This window comes from Euprymna scolopes, chromosome 6, assembly GCF_053919585.1.
Source record: "Euprymna scolopes isolate OS-2025 chromosome 6, ASM5391958v1, whole genome shotgun sequence".
Classification (NCBI taxonomy): Eukaryota; Metazoa; Mollusca; class Cephalopoda; order Sepiida; family Sepiolidae; genus Euprymna; species Euprymna scolopes.
Window position 1 is genome coordinate 65968907 of NC_136487.1, and position 20000 is coordinate 65988906.

Genomic DNA, 20000 nt, shown 5'->3' on the forward strand with positions numbered 1-20000 from the left:
GTTATAAGCGTGAAAAAATTATTACTTGCAAGTGTAAAAAAATTATTACTTGCAAGTGTAAAAAAATTATTATTTACACGAGTAAAAATATTATTAGCTGTAAGTATAAAAATGACAGGAGAATGTTTGCAAGTGTTCGCACTAGTATTCATAAAAATAGTCCAAATCGGGAAAATTTTCTTGATTTTTCTTTATCGTCAAATTTTTCCATTGCTCTTTCTGCTTCTCGTAAAATCGGCTCTGGTTAATGCTACAAACACTCTCGCACGTCTGAGGCTATTTTCTATGTCTACAAATCCATTTTAGACTGATGAATCTCCGTCTCATTTGATAATTACGGAAACATATTTGATTGGCTCTACCCTTTCTTCTTCACTGCAACCCGCTCTCTTTTTGCCTTTTTGTCTTTTTCTCTTTTTGCCTTTTTGTCTTTTTCTCTTTTTGTCTTTTTGTCTTTTTCTCTTTTTGTCTTTTTCTCTTTTTGTCTTTTTTGTCTTTTTCTCGCAAATACAATGTTATTCGTCTCATTCTTATTTCTATCACGTTGACAAGAAAGTTCTTGCGATTTTTAATTTTTAAATTCAAATAAACATATCTCGACCCAAACAAAGACTTATTGATCAGAATAAGCAACATCAAAATCAACACACCGTTGCCAACGCAAAACAAGTGTATTTATGCCAGTAACGTAAACATCTTGCGTTCTGGTGGCGATGAAGTCGCTGAAGGCGTTTTTGATATCGTTTAAGCTTTTGAAGCATTTCTCACGCAGGAAGTTGTCGACATACTTGAAAAAGTAGTAGTTAGTAGGTGAGAGGTCTAGAGAGCATGGAGGATGAGGCAAAGTTTCGTAGCCTAATTTGTTCAACTTCTACAGGGTCGATTTAGCAACGGGTGGTTGGGCATTGTTGTGGAGGAGAATTGTGCATTTTCTGTTGATCAATGCTGGGTATTGTTGTCGAAGTTTCTGATGCATTTCATCCATTTGTTGACAGTACTTCTCCGCCGTAATGATTTTACCTGCATTAAAAAAGTGCAATGGATGAGCTACAAACAACGAAACAGTCGGCATGATATTATTTGGTGCAACTTTGGTTTTTGGAATTGTTGTGTAGTTTCAGCGGCATCTAACCACTGAACTGCACGTCGTCGGTTGTCGTAAAAAACCCACTTCTCCCGGGAGGAAACAGGTAATTCTTTTTGCAGAAAAGAAAGGAAGACAATACTTCATAACGGCGTTTCTTTTTGGTTGTAGTTCAATTCGTGAGCCACCCATTTATCAAGTTTTTTGTCTTTCAAATCTCTCTCAAATGGTTTGAAATTGTCGCATATGTTACGTCTAATTCAGAAGCAAGTTCTCTAACAATTGTCCGTAGATTGGCTTCGACTAAGGCTTTTAATTGATCATTGTCCACATCCGATGGCCGCCCACTACGCTCATCATCTTGAAAAATCTTGTCGCCGCCACTAAATTTCTTAAACCACCATTCTGCTGCACGTTCAGTAGTGTTCCTGACCCAAACGCTTCGGTGTATATCGCAAGGTGTTACAGCAGCTTTTCGACCTAGCTTGTATTAAAATAAGAAAAATGTGCGAATTTGCTTTTTTTCCATTTTGTATTCAACGCCCTGAAAAGAAGATAATTGTTTAAAAACGATTGTAATTTAAACGATTAAATAGATCGAAAAACGCCCTTTAAGATGACATATAAAGTAAAGGTATTATAACGAAAACCTATTTAAAAATACATTATTTGAAATCAAAATTAATAATTCCGCAAAAACTTTCTTTCCAACCTCTTAAATACTATTTTTACATGTTTTTTAGATTTGTCTTGTCTTTTCCCTGCTAGTTTTATTTGTTAGTCCAGTAGTCCTCATCAATTTGCTATTTTAATACTTCATTGTAATACAGCTTCTTGTCCCAGTAGCTTCTTTGCAAGAACTGCAAGGTTGTAGAACTCTCATCCTGTTCACCGTTTTCTTCCTACCTACAGCTTTGTTCTTTCAAGACTAAGGTCCGTAGGCATCTAATGTCTTTGCAATAATCATCTTTACTTCTTGTTACTTCGCACCTTGTCTCGAGCTATTTCCAAAAAAAAAAAAAAGAAAGTTAAAGAAACGAAAATAAGAAAGAAAACATTCTCGAAAAATCGACACATTCAAGAATTTAATCAAGTAACTTTGATATCCAGGGAGATAACTCTTCCGTTACAAGGTAAATAACTCTTCAATTTCTGGCAACAAAAATACTTAGGCTTCTTTGGTGGAAATCAACGGTACTTGTTATTTAATAATGATCTCTTTTTTTTTTTATTTAACTTCAGTAAGTTTTAAGATATCAAGGGGCTCCCCCCTGGAGCTAACACTTGATTCTGTTATGATTTAAATTTATATCCGAGGGCTCTTTTAAGAATAGATACTGATTGCTGTTCCCTTTATGGCTGCGATTTGTATTTCGTTACAGCTTGGTCTTCCAGGGATTACTCAGTGTTTTCGTAATTGTGTACAATCAAAACTCGTTTATTATCTCTCGAATTAACACTTTCCCCTTTTTCTTTCTATCTATCTATCTATCTATCTATCTATCTATCTATCTATCTATCTATCTATCTTATCCTTGTCATATCTATATCATATTCTTGTCATATCTATCTATCTATCTATCTATCTATCTATCTATCTATCTATCTATCTTATCCTTGTCATCTCTCTCTCTCCCTCTCTCTCTCTCTCTCTCTCTCTCTCTCTCTATCTCTCTCTCTCTCTAGTTGTTTCTGGCAACAAAAATACTTAGGCTTCTTTGGTGGAAATCAACGAAACTTGTTATTTAATAATGATCTCTTTTTTTCTCTGTTATTTAATAATGATCTCTCTCTCTCTCTCTCCATATATATATATATATATATATATATATATATATATATATATATATATATATATATATATATATATATATATATATATATATATATATATATATATATATATATTAGTTGTTCTTATCTATGATTGTTGTTCTATCTATCTATCTATCTATCTATCTATCTATCTGTTCCTTGTCATATCTATCTATCTATCTATCTATCTATCTATCTATCTATTTATCTATCTATCTATATATGTCTGTCTGTCTATCTATCTACATATGATATTTGAAATAGTGGCGGAGAGACCTATCTATCTATCTATCTATCTATCTATCTATCTATCTATCTATCTATCTATCTATCTATCTTAGTTGTTCTTGTTTATCAACTTATTTGATTAGAATTGTTCAAATATTCGACAGTTTACAAATTATTAAAAATGCCCAAACTACTTTATGAGGTCACATGAAAGACCTCGCAAGCCATGAGACTAGGAGCTTAAAATTTCAAGACTTATCTCCCTTGGAGATACAACCGAGCTATCTCCCTTTGATTTAACAGCGCCAACGCTAAAGAACATTTCCTAACGCGAGAGTCTGAAATCTCTCTGTGAAATCAACCTCCTAAGTGTTAAGACATAAGAAAATTTTCGTTGTTTTCGTATAATGTAAAATATGATTCTTCTACGTGCAAATTGAATGCCGATGCTCAAAATGTATAAACATTTTGACCCCTCCCTTTACTTAAAAATCCACCAAAAATCAGAAAATTAACAAATTTTAATGAAATTTCCAGTATTTATTAAATAATGATCACGGAATATAATGAAACCATTATTTTTTATTTAAATCTTAGTAGAAATGTATTATTTTTTTCAAATCACAAAAGTTCCTTTAATAAAGTGATTGTTTTCAGTAGTAAAAAAAAAACTGAATGAATGTATGTTTGCTTTTTTATGAAAATAAAGCATCATACATTATAACAATTAAAAAATAAATTTAATTTTTACAGGACCATGAGGAAAAAAGCCCCTAAAGTCCGTATTAACGAAATAGATATAACTTGAAGAAAATGTAATTTCTCGAACTACCAATATTATCATTGAATAAAGTATTGCTTATTCAATATTTTCACACAAAAAAATTATAATTGCAAAAAATATTTCTACCTTTTTTTACGACTACATTTTTAACGCAATCTTTATATGTAAGATTCTAATGCTTTCATTGCACGCATGAACGTATAATCATCACTGTAAGATAATGTTCATATAATCTTGGAAAATAAAGTAATTATTTTTGCATGTTCCTGTTTTTCAATTTCATTTTTTTTATTAAAAAAATGGTAAAGATTATACGAATGTTCCGTGTCGGTAACTAAGGATGCACAGTCCTGAAAAGAAAAATGTTTCGCCCATTCACTTGCTCCCTCTAACTACCCGGCGCCACTTTTAGATACGCCTGTTGTGTCAGTCAACTTTAAATTTTATGTAAATATTCCGATAAATTAAAACGTACGTTTGTATTTTTTTAAGTGTGTAATAATTATAGTTTTCAATAATTCAATAATTATAGTTTTCTTTCCACTTTGAATTCTGTATTAATAAACAATAATATCAACTTTTTTCCCAATGAATTAATAGTCAGTATAATTAATGATTTTAATTAACATTTATGCAATGTGTCTTTCAAGTTTAAATTCTATTAATAATTGCACTTCTTAAGTGAATAAATTGCCATTGTAACTTTGTGAATTTAATTGACCTTTTAACACTTGAAATAAATTATTTATTTATGCGCATCCATATTCTTTGAATTTTGGCGCCATGATTTTTTTTGACACGATAAACAAACTTTGTTGCTACCACTGCCAAATTTTTGGATTATTATGACCCTTTTTTTAGAAAAAGTTAAGTACATTTATTGTATTAATTCGTTATCTTAAGACTTTAACTTAATATTTCACCTGGAAATAATTCCAGAAAACTTATATTTCTCTTGCCAGAAAAATGTAAACACGATTAATTCTTACGTGAAATGTACGAGTTTACAGATTTGAGAAAAAATTATTCCATGTATGTTTTATTTCACATGCTATTTTTTCTTTGAGAAATTAACTTTAAGCTGTAATCTTTCAAACATAATCAAAAAGTAACCGAATTTAAAAAAAAAATATATTATAAGTCGATGTCCAAAGTCATGTCCCCTACACAGTCAGCGATTCATTTTGCACACGTACCTTTTTTTTTTTTTTTTTTACATAGGCATCACCACATTATCAAGGCCAAGAGGCCACTCAAGGATAAGGGTTAAAGAGTGTACAGTAGAAATTGGACAATATAGTAATCATTAGTAATGAAAATTTGGTAAATTTGATAACTTATATGGAACGGCTCATCAAGAACTTATTTACGTTAGACTTGAACACAACCATATTGTAGTCAGCCGGAAAGCAGGAAAACGGAAGACAATTCCACAGGCGTGCAGTTCTAAGAAAGAAGCTTTGTTCATGGAATCTACGTTTAGGTTTAGGCACAGATAAAGAGTGGGGGGAATTATTGATAGTGTTTACAGCTAGACGAGTGTTTCTTGTGAAAGTTTGGCGAGGGGGGGACCATAGATTGAAGCTCAGTCGAACACTTTCCATGAAAATAACGATACATCAGAGACAAACTCGCAACATCTCTTCTGTGAGATAGAGGTTGCAAGGAAGAGAAAAGGACATCTCCTACGAGGCTACGAAGTCTATTTTGAACTCTATCAAGGCAGGCCAAGTCCTTTCTACTTCTATATATTTAATTCCATTTTCATTTATTGCTACAGATAATAATATGCTAAGGCATTTTAGGTACGTACGTAACATAATAATCTTACATACATTAAAAATGCGATATTTTTTGGGAAGGGTGGAGAAAATCTCTCCAGGTAACCGATGAAGCCACTTGATATAAGAAACTAAAAATACTACGTTAAGGTCAAAAACTCGCCAACGATAAGTCTTAGGTGGAGATTCTGACCCAGAAAATAGCAATTCTTCCCTTTTTGTCGGAAACATTGCTGCTGGAATGTGAGGACTAAAGAACAAGAATAAGAAAAGTGAGAGTTAGGCAATTGTTCCTATTTACAATGCCTCCCCACGGGACAGAGTTAGACACCAGAGTCGTTTTTTAACGTGGAGAAAAGGAACAAAAATAAAAATTGTCTCAGTCGTGAAGGATTTCTCCTTCACTGACAGAGAACAAGAAATTGAAGTGCAGCATCTGAAGAACAGATACTACACTTTGATCTTGTCCCGAAGGCCAAGTATTTTCTACTCTAATTAATTAAAAGGATTAGGATTAAATTTTATTAATTAAATGGACGTTATATTGTTTAAGCTTACTTAGTAGAGGTTGGTGATTATTCTGATGTCGCTAAGATAAACAATTCTGACTTTACCATTTTAAAATAAATTGTTCTAAAATTAAATTATGTCACCCGATTCACTAAAAAATGGCACAATCATAGATAAATATATTTTAAAATAATTGACCCTCATCATATTCAATTGAAAGAAATATTTATCTTGCAATTAGTTTTATTATTAGAAGACTTAGAATATTTATTCTTTTAAAAAGAATTAAATTGTTGCAATTTTAGATAAAGAAATGAAATAAATTAAATTTCTCGAACTACCGATATTATTGAATTAAGTATTGTTTATTTAATATTTTCACACAAAAAATTATAATTGCAAAAAATATTTCTACCTTTTTTTACGGTTACATGTTTAAGGTAATCTTTATATGTAAGATTTTCATATTTCCATTGCACGCATGAACGTATAATCATCAATGTACGATACTGTTTATATAATCTTGGAAAATAAAGTAAAAATTTTAAATTGAAAAACAGGAACATACAAAAATAATCAAATTAAAAAATGGTAAAAAATATACGAACGTTCCGTTTCGGTTACTACGGATGCACAGTCATAAAAAGAAAAGGGTTTGCCCACTCACCTCCTCCCTCTAACTACCCGACGTCATTTTTAGATACGCCTGTTTGTGTCAGTCAACTTTAAATTTCATGTAAACATTCCGATAAGTTGAAATGTAAGTTAGTATTTTTTTAAGCGTGTAATTTTTTTTTCAATAATTATGAATTTTCTTTCCACTTTTTAATACTGTATAAATATCAATAATTAATGGTGTTAACTTTTTTCCCCATGAATTAATTGTCAATATAATTAATAAATTTAATTAACATTCATGCAGTTTGTCATTCAAGTTTAAATGTTATTAATAATTGAACTTTTTAATGAATAAATGGTCATTGTAACTTAGTGAGTTTAATTGACCTTTATTTAACACATGTTTTGTTGACAATGACCAATGCTTTCCGGAAGACGAAAAGACAATAAATACACTTGCTTATCTATATGGTTTTCCGCGGATGTACATATTCCATGATTACAAGGGTGGGCAGGCAACCATTTTTCTTATTAGTTTGTTCAAGCTGGGGATGGGGCATCCTACCAGACGCCAGACATTAACCCACTATATCGTACATTCCAATTGAGAGATCTTGGAGATTCTGACGGACCCTTTAAGTGCAATGGTTTGAATCTTTCTTGCATTTGGTTCACCGGGTATATTTGCCAGGTAGTTTTTAAAATTCTTTTTCATTAGTCTAATTGCTCCTATAATTACTGGAATGATTCATGTGTATATGCACGCGCGTGCGTGTGCAGGTTGAGATGTCTACAACGCGAAGAAGAGTAGAATGTCCTAGTTGAAACTTAACGCATGGATGCATACGTATATACGTATATACATACATACGTGTCAGTGTGGAAATATAGATGTACACATGCGGGTGTGTGCGAGCGAAGTTATCTAAATATACAGATATATGCGTGCATTTATGTCTATGGAGGAATGTGTATGCTAGGAGACAAGAAAAATACAAATAACATCTTAAGAAATCAGACCATAGACGGCCAGTTGGTCAGAAGCTGGGGTCAGAGTGGAAACATAGGTTGTAACTTAAAATTAGGATTTGAGAGATTTACACGTTCTAAATCACTCAGACAGGATGGATAGTATGAATACCCGGAAGGACAGATTTTTTTAGTGTTTAGTGTTGTTTTATCATTTTTTTTTTTTAATTATCGTACTTTTTTCTCTTTTCCCATGGTTCTCTTTTCCCCTTTTTTCTCCTTATTTTGTTTTCCTCCCCAATGCGCATGCCTGTTCGTTGCCCCCCTCCCAACTCTCTTGAAACTTGAATTTTTCCTCTTTTTTTTTTTTTTTTTAATTTTTCACTCATTTTTTTCTAATAAATATTAATGTCGGTGATGAATTTCTGCATTGTGTTAGCCAGATTCAAGACTGACTGGCCGAACTCGTTTAAGAAGGCCCGTTTGCAGCATGATATAACTTTATAATGACATCGAACTGGTTGTGTTGTATTTTTTTAAAATTATAAACATTATGTATGCTCTGCTTCGCATTGAGCTCTCATACCAAGGATTTACTACAGAATTTAAATTAACTCCTCCCGCCCCCTCCCTCCCCCATCTCTCTCTCTCTCTCTCTATATATATATATATATATGTATATATATATATATATATATATATATATATATATATATATAGAGAGAGAGAGAGAGAGAGAGAGAGGGAGAGGGAGAGGGAGGGGGCGGGAGGAGTTAATCTAATATATATATATATTAATTAATTAAATCAAATATATATATATATATATATATATATATATATATATATATATATATATATATATATATATATTAATCAATTACTTAAAACGTACTCGGTTTATATATACCAATCATATTGCATAGCTGAATACCAATTAAATATGACAAGAAGTTGGACTTAAAACAGCAAAGAATATACAAAATGTAAAATTAATTAGAATGGGTTAGCAAAAAAAAGAAAAAGTAAATAAATAAAATAAAAATAAATAGATAAAAATGCCTAGCTCCACCCCTATCAGTGTAAAATGCCCACGAAAAATATTTATTTAATTTTTGTGGGCGGGTGGTGAGAATGGGATCTTAACCTGTACTTCTCAAACGGCCCTAATTTTTCGTTGTCAAAGTTTAATTTTTATCTAATCATTCATGTTTCCCATTTTTTACCGTCCAAGCATTTTTTTCTCTCGAAGTGTCCGCGGTTTTAACGAGAGGAAAAAGTGCTTGGACCATATATCCATACGTTCGATGTATATACAAAATAGATAATACGAAAATTGAATGACTAAAATAAAGGTATTACTAAATAGAAACTTTCTGTTGTTTTTAACAAAGTCTGCCTGAATGAAAAATTGATGCCTTAATACACGCTATATATATATATATATATATATATATATATATATATATATATATATATATATATATATATATATAAAGTATGTGATGAGAGAGAGAGAGAGAGAGAGAGAGAGAGAGAGAGAGAGAGAGAGAGAGAGAGAGAGAGATACCGGCTTTTTCGCATTTTATTATTGTCATTATTTTTCCTTCGTAATTATATTTGCTGTAGTTCTTTTTACAATGTTGCATTGATATTAAATATTAAATTTCATATGATGATTCTTATTATCGTCTGCTTATTATCTTGTTTATGATGTTGTCATATTTATGGTTATACATGTACACAATTCTACTTTTGTTCTATTTTGAAATTATTTATTATTCGTACACCAACATCCCCCCGTTTTTATCCCATATATATATATATATATATATATGTAACTGCTTACCTTCGAATAAATAATATATATATATATATATATATATATATATATATATATATATATATACATATATATATATTCGAAGGTAAGCAGTTACATTTGGTCGCTACAAACAACCATCTGTTTCAATCAATTCGACGCTATATCTATATCTATAGAGATAGCGTCGAATGGTTCAGGGTCGCAAGACGAAATACGATTAACTGAAACAGATGGCTGTTTGTAGCGACCAAATGTAACTGTTTACCTTCGCATAAATAATAAAGAAATATTTTGCTCTTGTTATCGAGCACTATCTAACAACCTCGTTGTATTCATTAGTCCCTACTTTTGAATATCTGAAGCCTGGATTTATATATATATATATATATATATATATATATATATATATATATATATATATATATATATCTTTATTAGAATAGCAAAATTTTAAAATAATGAGAAAGAAGTGAACCATAATCGAATGTTAAAAAATAATACATAAGTCGATTAAAAAAAATCACGAAGTGTAATACAACCCAAGGAAAAAGTGAACTGTAAAAAAAAAGCGCTTTGGGTTTCGTTCTTTTGATATTTCGTGAGTGTTTCTTTTTTTTGTTTTATATTAATCGACTTATTTATTTTATAACATTCCGAATAGTGTTCACTTTTTGCTTGGGTTGTATTACACTTTGTGATTTTTTTTTAATCGACATATGTAATATATATATATATATATATATATATATATATATATATATATATATATATATATATATATATATATATGTATATATATATTGTATGTTTTGTTAATGATTGTTAAAATTATTCGCTGTTTGATGCATTTCGCTCTTCACATCAGCGTTTTTCTAAATTTGTTAAACTTTCACATTTTTATCGCTGCTATATGATTTATTTCATAACCAGTTGTGTGCAATTTTAGATTTTAGTTGTTCCTATTTACAATGTCTCCCCACGGGACAGAGTTAGACACCAGGGTCGTTTTTTTGTGTGGAGAAAAAGAACAAAAATAAAAATTGTCTCAGTCGTGAAGGATTTCTCCTCCACTGACAGAGAACAAGAAATTGAAGTGCAGCATCTGAAGAACAGATACTACACTTACTTCCCTCATTGCACTTTATTTACTCTGCGTCACGTATATGCCTGTATGGTCTCACTACTACTACTACTACTACTACTACTACTACTAGTACTAATGATGCAAAACGCGATAAACGCCATTAAAAAAACAAATCTATATCCACAAAAAGTGTTTGATTTTAAGACTTAACAACACAACCAAATTATATTTTACACTAAAAAGATGGGGATGGGGGTGGGGGATATGTCGCCCTGCCTTGCTCGATCGTAAACTACACTTAAATGTATTTTAATTCATGTAAATTTCGTATTTATCATTACAAAGTCAATTCTCTATCGAATATTATATTATACCTAATATATAATACTGATTTCAAAAGTTAACAAAAAAAAAAAACAAAAAAAAAAAAAACTTGGGTGCCATCAACTAGAATCGAAACCAAAACATCGTCTTCGTTCTCTACCATTGGAGCCATCGACAACAAAGCATAATAAATAAATAAATTTATGCAACTTTTTAATTACTACCATATTGATTTCTACAACAAATAAGAATGAAAATGGATTCTTATAAAAGCACAGATGAAAATTTCATTCCAGATAAAAACTCCAATTTTCTGAATCCATTTGCTAGAGAACAATTTTGACGAGTTATAGAAATCAAGGGAGATAAATTAGTCTGTTATTTTCTATTCATTCACGTTATGGTGACTTATGAAAAATACAATAAAATTGATTTTTACTTTTAATTAAACTACCAGATAATTTTTCCTAATTTTTTTGTGAGAATACTGTATAATATATCTAAGTATATCAAAGATCTTTTATTTCGAAATACGATTTTCATTTGTGCTTCAGATATAGAAGCACTGTCAAATGCATTTTATTTTCATTTAATATATATATATTTTAACCATGTGAAATTCCAAGGCAAGATAATTGATAATTACCACAAACTTTAAGTCACTTTCCTTCTCTTAGAGGGATTGCCATTGACCTAGCTGAAGAGTAGTGGGGGATGCCCTTTTCTCTTTCCTTGCAACCTCTCTCCCACAGGAGAGACGTTGCGAGCCTGTCTTTATTTTATCGTTACTTCCATGGAAAGTGCTCGTCTGAGCTCTAATCTCTGGTCCCCCCCTCGCCAATCTTTCACGAAAAACACCCGTCTATCTGAAACCACTGTCAAAATTTTTCCCCACTCTTTATCTGTGCCAAAAACAAAACGTAGATTCCATGAACAAAGCTTGTATCTTAGAAGTGCACACCTGTGGAACTCTGTTCCGTTTGCCGGTTTCCCACCTGACTACAACCGGGATGTCTTCAAGTCCAACATAAACAAATTCCTGATGAACCGCGCCCTTAAGTAAGACACTTTATCAAATCTCCAATACTAACGTACTGTACATGCAATAACCCTTATCCCCGAGTGGCTTTCGGGCCTTGATAAGTGGTGACCACCTTGTAAAAAATAGATAGGAAAGGTTTTAGAATTATACTACTTCAATATAATAATCAATAGAGAATTGTTCCTATAATAATAATAATTGCGTAATCTGCATTAATTAAAATGAATGAATGTGTGCATGCGCAAAAGTAATAGAAATATGTCGGGAAGTTGAAAAAAAACATTTTGCATTTCAACTTGCCGACATATTTCTGTACAAGTTATTCATCCATCCAAATAAATATTGTATTCGTTGTAAACTAGCTTTGGTATATGATTACTATTTCCTGTTACTTTCAGTGCTATGTGGCTAGTAGTTTAACAGTTTATCGGTTAAATATTTCCACGCAGACATACAGACATACCTATACTGTTTTATATATATATAGATTATATGATACCGGCATAATTTCTTTTTGCTTTTAATTAAAATAAGGTTTTAATCGAGGTCAATTTTTAATATGCGTGTCCTTTTATTATTTCATGTGTCAATTTAAGCAAATTCGATTTATCGCACTTTACATTCGACTCTTCACAATGAAGGTTTCCTTATTATCAATGAATATATATATATATATATATATATATATATATATATATCATATTATAAATTTTCGTACTGTTTGTGTGTGTATGTGTTGTGTGTGTGTGTGTGTGTGTGTGTGTGTGACACGGTTTGTCTAAGCCTATAGGCAATCCACTCAGGCAAGGTAGGTACCGAAATGAAGCTTATTACCCAGTGGATGTTTTGGTGATATTTATATCCATGTTTGGTGCATGGAAATGCAAAATAAATAAATAAATAAATAAATGAATAAATAAATAAAAAATAAATAAGTAAAAATAGTGCAAAAAAAAAATAACGATTTTACTAAGCGTTTTATTTACTGGATATTTTTCCGGTACAAGGACTCAAGTTTGCCCAGCTTGGCAAACTTGGGTTCTTGTATATATAAAATGAACACTATACATTATCATAGTCATCCATTGGTACCTTCTGTCAACTCAATACAAAGTGTTAAAGATACCAAGCATGACCGATTCATCTGTGGATGTAGATATAGGATGACTCACGATTTGCCCAGAGTTACACTATCATTCCATCGTCTGATGAACATATCATATTCGGTATCTTTAGTCCTGCGAATTGAGCTTTCAGTGTGTTTGTGAAACCGAAGGTACCGATAGATGATCATTGTAATGCATAGTGTCCACTATATATATATATATATATATATATATATATATATATATATATATATATATATATAAAACCTTAGACAAGTGATTTATTTCTGAGCTAAGTTTGTTTTTCCTTTTGTCTTCACACACGCACACGAACACACAGTGACTTTGTCTGTCTGAGCGAATGGTCTCTACCAAACTCCTTTGTCAATTTTCGATCGGCAGACTTGAAACTTGATATATAGTGGATTGGACCCCATGGAAATAATTCGCTTTGTTCTTTAACAGGTAAAAATAGTTGCTAAAGGATCAAAATCGAAAAAAAATTGAAACTTGACTGGCATAAGTCGACTTAAAGGCTGGATTTGTTTTCGATTCTAGCTGATGGCACCCAAGTCATATATATATATTATATATATATATATATTTATTTATTTATATGTGTGTGTGTATATATATATATATATATACACACACACAAATATTGTTATACTTTTGACATTGTAAATATTTATTAGGTGCAATATAATAATCGATAGAGAATTAGTTCTATAATACGTACTCTGTTTTAATTGAAATATATTCAGGTGTATTTTACGACAAGGGCCACTACCATATATTAGGTACAATATGATATTCAATAGAGAAATAGTTCTATAATAATAATAATAATAATAATAAATTTGCATGAATTAAAATATAGTATTTAAGTGTATGCTATGGCCGGGCAATGCCGGGCGGCCTGCCAGTATATATATATATATATATATATATATATATATATATATATATATATATATATATAATATCCACGTGTGTAATATAAGCATGTTAACAGGTGGTTTTCGAAGGAAACTGCTAGACCTCGTGGATTTAAATAGATATTTTTTGCTTTATATACAAAACTGCCAGACATCAGGATTTAATAGGAGAGAGTGTAAATTCTCGAATCTTTCCCGATTAGTATTTGTCTTAAAAAAAAAAAGAAAAGTCGGTTTGTACAGCTTCCGGACGACGGTGGCATGGAAAACCACAATGCATGCAAATAGAGCACTGATGCATATGCACATATATATTTGCAGTTTCTCCCGCCGTAGAGCAACGCACTTGGAAACATTGTTTGCTGTTCCAGGACGCATGGATGATAGTCCTGCATGTCTAGATTTAGACACAGCACATGCATCTTCTGGCTTTTTGGACGCTTCATGGTCAGAATTGTATTCTTTTCATCAACTCTCTTTCCAGGAGGCCTTCTGATGTTTCTTTTACCTGCTTGTTAGGAGTACTACCTCCTGACAACAGTAATCAGACCCCTGTTTGTTCATCGCTGTTTAGAGTAGATGGGATCAGCAATCGCACTAATACCGGTGGGAAAGGTATGTACCTGAGATTTCCTCCTCCAGCTATGGGTAAAAATAGTAACTCGTATTCAATTTGCAATAGTACAAAACGACCGTTTACAGTAATCATCTATTAGTACATGTTGGTTTTAACACCAAGCAAGGCAACAATAACAAACAGAAGCAAAGTGTAGTATCTGTTTTGATATCATGATTAATCATTTTGTCTTCGATAAGTATATGAGAAATGCTGTTAGACCGAGGGAAGTTTTATTTTTGTCCCGCTCTTGGTGAGCCTCCATTTTGATATGTAGATTTTCCCCACATTATTAAAAGAAAGCAATCTTGTGTCTAACTCTGCGCTCGTGGGGAGGCAAGTTAATAAGAACTGTGTTACACAAATGAAATTGGATCGATATCCGAGGTCAACGACGTAGCCATTTTGTTTCTGTTATCCAACCAAACGAAACACTAATCTACATATATCTAACAACGCTACAGCTTACTACATAGTCGGTTAGTCTATAAGAATATTATGCACGTCTTCAGGTATCCAGGCTTGAAGCTGTTTATAAAATGTCAGACGCTCGGATTTCATAACAACTGTTTGAATTACAGGATCTGATTCTGTTTAAAATACCTTTCTTAGATTTTGACTGGTTCAGTAGGAAGCAACACGAACTAGGGACCTGAGCGTTCCAAGTTCGAATCCAGACGATTCTGTAATATCAAATTCTCCAGCAAGAATATCGGCAGCAGAAATAAGCTGGTCAACAAAGTTATTTCATGCTACCCCATTCATTTAGTATGAATCAGATGATGTTATTGTTGGTATTGATTTTCCCGATGTCTTTATAGAAAGACATCGAATATTTACAGGAGTGACCACGTGAAGGTTGCCAACATCCCTAAGTGAATCTAGTACTAAGTGAAAACGTTTCTGTGAAACGGATTCGAACTTGGCACACCCAGGTTGTCTGTTCGTGTCGTTAACCACGTTTGGTTTTCCTTGGAGTCTAGCTGACAACAAGTCTCCCCAGATTTAAATTACTCTCCACTTTTTTCGATAACCTTGGCAAATGAATTTGCGTTACTATTGATTTCTTGCTGGCAACTACCATTGGCCTGCATTGGAATATGGGTGGCAAGAAGCCCCCCAAGGTCCCAGTTCTCTTCGGACCCATCCATTAGAGGTCTGGTTAATGCTTTCTCTCCTCGGTCTTTCTATCTTCTATCTCCCTTCACGACTGTTTGGTTTGGTGGCAGTTGATGCCGGTACTACTACTACTACTACTACTACTACTACTACTACTATTATTATTTTTCTTCTCTTCTTCTTCACCACTCACTAGGAGTTTTCACACAAGTCAACATCAAAGATTTCTTTTTGAGAACAACCTCAAGACTGAGTGACAACAAGTCTCCCTACATTTCGGGTACTTTCCACCTTTCAAATGATAACATTTGCAAATTAATTTGCAAATGTTATCACAACAACCGCTTACCACTGACTTTTTGTGGGTAGCGACCATTGGTTTTCACTGGAATTTTGGTGGCAATAAGTCTCTCCTGATCCCATTTCATTTGTGTAGCACAGTTCTCTTCGCACTCATTCAGTTGAGGTTAATTTTTTTCTCTTCTCGGTCTTTCCATCCTCCGTGGCCTTCTTCGAATATTTGGTGTGGTATCAGTTGATGAAGTTACATTTGGGGGGGGGGGGAGGATGGACTTACAATTATACAATTTCAATTTTCTTGATTTGTCTTTTTCTTCTGTAGCAGTTTCTATATGTCCCGCCAGCGCCTGTAGTTCGTGTATTAGTCTTCGCATTCAAAGCTTCTTCTTAATATGTCAACCGTTTTCATTATTGTTATCGATTTTTCTCAGTAATTCTTTTGATTCCAATTACCTCCATTGATTTTTTTTCAAAGTTTTTAGGAATTGTTACTAATACTACTAATATTATTGGTCCTGGATATGACCTTAAACTATATCCAGTGGTGAGGCCCCAGCTTGCGGGCTTTGGGGAGTGTGGAGCCACCCTTTAATTGCCATTGCTCCCAGGTTCACTCTGACCCGGACTAGTAGTACATGTTAGGGTCCCAACTATGGATTAAATAGAAACCAACTTTAAAAAAACAACAACAAATATACTCTATTAAAAATTGTTTATCAAAATCACTGGATTCGACATTAAATAACCTGGAAAGGGTTGATATACCGTAAAACAAAAACAACCAACCAACCAACCTAATATTATTGTTATCTTGGCCTTCTTTATCTTTCATATCCCTATCAGCTTTCTGGCTAGCTCTATGTATTTGCTCCACTTCTCAGTCCCTTAATATTCACCCTGTGATATGTTGGAACAGCGAAATCTACGACAAGACAGGACTTTTCCTTCTTGTTAATTATTATGACACCCGTTCTTATTGATATTATTATTATTATTATTATTATTATTATTATTATTATTATTTTTATTATTATTATTATTATTTACTCACTAGGAGTAGTCACACAAGCCATCACCAAAGATTGTTCTCTTCAGGTTTCCAGTAATCCACCTCTTTCGATAACCTTAGCAAAAGAATTTATGTTATCGCAACACTCGTTTATCATTGATTTCTCGTTGGCAGCGAGAGTATTTGGTGTTCTTCCCCCAAGACTCTTCATGCGTCTGCATAACATCAACAGAGGCTGATATCCGACGCAAATGTATATGTGTATATGTTTTTTTATGGAGGGGTGGTGGGTGATCAAGTTATTGGATTTCTGGTAGTTCAACCAATATTGTTTTCCTCGGTGAGTGACTTCATTATTATTATTATTATTATTATTATTATTATTATTATTATTATTATTATTATTATTATTATTATTTAACTCTCATAAATGATCTATAAGTCACCGTATGACGCCAAAGAAAAATAATGCATTGTAAACTATATCGATTCGATTATATTTTTAGTAAATAGATTAGTGGTAGAATGACTGAAATATATTACCCGATTCCGATACAATTACCGATTTTTAGTCACGTGCAAACGACTCTATAAGTCACTCCGTCGGTCCTTCGGTCGGTCTGTCGGTCTGTCGGTCAGTCTTTCCGTAACACTTTTGTGCTTGGCATTTTTGGTTAAGATCAAAGGTCTGTTGTTAATAGATGCTGTTCTTAGATTTTAAGCTTTTCTTGGCCTTACACCCGATAAGAATTCTTCCCAATCCCCACTAGGGATCTTCCCGCTTGTTTTCGGTACCCCGGAAAACAGTAGGTAATCTAACTTTCTAGATTAGCTCAGGAAGGGACCTTACTAACAGTGCACTAGGCAATTTTATTTTTTGTATTTTTTTTCTAGATTCCGCACTCCCCAACACAAACTGTTTCTCTTCCAAATTCAAGAACTTTTTATTTTCCAATGAATTGAACTTTTTCACATGCACACACACACACACACATTTAATAAAAAAAAAATTTGCACACACACACACACACACACACACACACACACACACACACACACACACACACACATTTAATAAAAAAGAATTTGCACACACACACACACACATGCAGAAATTGTAGATATATCCTTTTTTTGCAAAAACGCTGGGGTTTTCATTAGTTAGTTTAGAGTCCACAGAGTGAATGAGTTATTGTGGTAAATATTGCCAGTCAAGAGTAAAGTCGCCAAAAGACTCCATTTTCACTTTAGTAACAAAGACCCTGCAACACTCCCCCACCCAGATCTTAAAGGGCCTTGTGCCTAAATTTGTTTTCTAAATTTGAATTTTACTTTTAATTTATTTTAATTTTACATTGAATTATTTTGATTGCAATTTCCATTTTAACGAAATAAATTATATATGAAGATCAAAGTGTAGTATCTGTTCCGGTAGATACTGCAAGCAAAGATCATATGTGGGGGCGACCGCACATATAAGACCTTGGTCAATGTAGGGGCAATCCTTCATACCAATTGTCACTATCCAGCTCCCCTACTCTCCGGGGAGTTGGTCCCCATTTCCCCTTCACTACTCACATTAAAAATCGACCTTGCGCCTAATTTGCTCGGAGGGGGAGCAAATAAATACCTTTTTCTTGGCCTTTTGGCCTAGATCAAAGTGTAGTATCTGTTCCGGCAGATGCTGCAAGCTATGACTAGCAAAGACCAGATGTGGGGGCAACCCCACATGCCTGACCTTTAACCAGCTCCCATTTCCCACCTCTCGGGAGCTGGTCCCCTTTTTCCCTTCCCCCTCCCTTCACTCCTCACATTAAAAATCGGCCTTGTGCCTAATTTGCTCGGTGGGGGAGCAAATAAATACCATCTGTTCCGGCAGATACTGCAAACAAAGACCATATGTGGGGACAATCCCACATATAAGTTATTGGTCAATGTAGGGGAAACCCTTCATACCAATTGTCACTATCCACCCCCCTACTCCCCGGAGAATTGGTCCCCATTCCCCCTTCACTCCTCACATTAAAAATCGGTCTTGTGCCTAATTTGCTCGGTGTGGGAGCAAATAAATACCCTTTTCTTGGCCTTTTGGCCAAGATCAAAGTGTAGTATCTGTTCTTACTACATGCTGTACTTATGTTTGCAACTTTGTGATATAAAGTGGGGGATCACTTTTCTGTATTAATTTAATGTAAAATGATCACCACTTTACAACCAGTCAGTCTCAAAGCCATTCAAGTCATTCTCCAGATCATTCAAGTTGCTTTTGAAGGATTTCAGTTATTTTTAAAGCCCTCAAGTCATTCTTAAGGTCATTCAATTCATCCTTAAGTTCATTAAAGTCATTCTAAGTCATTTACTTTTTATTTATTTAAGTTATTTCAGCCCATTTTTCGGTCATTTTAGTTTATCTTTAAGAATTTCATGTCAATCCTACGTTTACGCATTCATTCATTACACGAGAGCATGCGACTAATGACTATCGGCCTGGTTTAAAGAAACCTATAGCAATACATCATCTATAGAGCTGTTGTTGTTTTCAGTTTTTTATTCTTAGATTGCCATAAAAAACCCATGTAATATATGTACATATATTCTCACGAACATAAAAATGCATTCGTTCGGCGATCTATAGATTTCAGATTTGCTGATAATCAATAAATATTCATCATTTTATCATTAGTACCAGAAATGGAGAATTAAGTTACAAATATATATATATATATATATATATATATATATATATATATATATATATATATATATATATATATATAACAAACAGACGAAAAAGATTTCGTTTTTGACATCGGAAAATAGTCACAATTTTTCCGATTCATATATCATT

The 20000-nt window shown here is 32.9% G+C and overlaps 1 protein-coding gene and 2 pseudogenes across 10 annotated transcripts in view; all 3 read left to right on the forward strand.

Moving 5' to 3' along the window:
- LOC145277675 (bestrophin-4-like) overlaps positions 1-20000 on the forward strand; it is a 315957-nt gene that overhangs the window by 293002 nt on the left and 2955 nt on the right. For 2 of the 10 annotated variants that reach the window (XR_013868194.1, XR_013868195.1), the window contains exon 15: positions 14593-14723. The exons of the other annotated variants lie outside the window; for them this stretch is intronic. The gene's annotated coding sequence lies outside the window, so the exon portion shown is untranslated. The remainder of the gene's footprint in view (positions 1-14592; positions 14724-20000) is intronic. 10 annotated transcript variants of the gene reach the window in all.
- On the forward strand, positions 18781-18935 carry LOC145278571 (U2 spliceosomal RNA; annotated as a pseudogene).
- LOC145278446 (U2 spliceosomal RNA) lies at positions 19224-19361 on the forward strand (annotated as a pseudogene).